At 26.5% G+C, this 1,712-nt stretch overlaps 1 protein-coding gene across 2 annotated transcripts in view; it reads left to right on the top strand.

Moving 5' to 3' along the window:
- Positions 1-1,712, top strand: part of LOC106789945 — a 35,002-nt gene that overhangs the window by 1,316 nt on the left and 31,974 nt on the right. The gene's annotated exons all lie outside the window — the stretch shown is intronic.

Genomic DNA, 1,712 nt, shown 5'->3' with positions numbered 1-1,712 from the left:
ATGCATGTCTACTCAATGAAAAAAGACGCTGAACTGTAAAGATTAAGTTGCTGAAGAAGTCCCAATAAAAAGACGAAACGTCCAACTAAATCAAACATAGTTCTACTTCTTTCATGTCCAAGTTCCCTGTTAAATTTCATCATTAAATAATTAAGTTCTTCTATTTTTTTTTTTCTCTTTTTTTTATATATATATATATTTATTTTTTTTTGTATATCTATTTTTATCTGTCAATAAAAATAATAACGAGTCGATGATATATAGTCGTAGAAGATAAATCTATTAAACACGTCGTAACGAGCTTATACACTCGTTAATGATGATGTTGCCAGACGAGTGTAATTGCACGTTCAACCAATAATACGAATAACAACGCTTGCGATATTCGTTTGAGCGTGAATGACGCCTATCCCATTGGGCGCGTGTCATACCTTTTTTTTTTTTTTAATACGAAGATGAACGTCGAAGGAAGAAAAAAATAATTACAAAACGAAAAAGAAGAAAAAAGTAATCATATATAAATGCGAGAAAATTAATAGGGGAAATAAAAAAACAAAAAGAAACATGATGAAATAAAAAGAATGATTTTTCTTTTAACATTACTCTCATTGTCGGTTCATCACTCTCTCTCTCTCTCTCTCTCAAAATACATTTATTTATTTATGAAATGATATATTTGAAATCATTTTATAAGATTAAATAATTGATTGAACAATTATTATGGAGAATTAGCACGTTCAGTGAAAATCAATTAGATGTTTGCCAGATAAACAGACAAAGAAAGATAATTAATTCTCACGTACACATCTTCGTAATCGTAATGTACCGAAATACCGAAATTATTTGTATAATCTTCAGTACTAATCAGACATCATCCGCGAAGAGTAATCCCTTTGTGTGCAGAATTCCATGCTATTTTGTAATTTGTTTTACGAGAAACATTACGTTAACAATAATAATGCACATGTGAGAGATTGTATATACAGAGATAATGAATTTTATTATTATGAAATTATTTTGAAAGAAAATGTTTGTTTCATCATATATAATCCAGATTAAAATCTCTTCCAACTTGAAATTGTTTACGAATTAACGATTTGATATTTTAAGCAATTATTTATTTTTTTTTTTTTTTGTAACACTTTATAAATAGAATATAAAAATTACTTTTTTCTTTTCGTTACGCGATTGAGATTGAAAGATGTTTTATATTTTTTTCAAATTGAAGATTTTGAAATTGAATGATTTTCTTTTTTATCGAATTTTAAAATGTATACATTGACAAATTTGTTTTCAACATTTTCGCTAATGAAGCATTCATTTATTTCCTATAAACAATGTTCAGTTTCTGTTCTCGAACGATTCAAATCGTGTTTTAATTTCTCTGATTATTCTATTTTGTCAATGTTGACGTTTACGCTTGTCGATTTATCAACGTGAAAAATATATTGGCGTCGATATTAAAATGAATCTTTGTCATCTCGAATATTTTTTAATCAACTAATTGGAAAATTCGATGTTATTAATTAAATGCTCCTTCATGTGGAAACGAAAATATTAATTTTATATATTTATGTGTGTGTATATTACCTTAAAAAAACGAGATAATATTTTTGCAAATAGCATCAATGAATTTAAAAAAAAAAAAAAAAAAAAAAGAAGTTGTAATATGGCATCGAAGAAAATAGTATGACACCCTCTCTAACTTTTAT

The sequence above is a fragment of the Polistes canadensis genome, unplaced genomic scaffold, assembly GCF_001313835.1.
Source record: "Polistes canadensis isolate GaletaPanama2010 unplaced genomic scaffold, ASM131383v1 scaffold_208, whole genome shotgun sequence".
Taxonomy (NCBI): domain Eukaryota; kingdom Metazoa; phylum Arthropoda; class Insecta; order Hymenoptera; family Vespidae; genus Polistes; species Polistes canadensis.
This window is presented reverse-complemented; position numbering and strand designations above follow the sequence as displayed.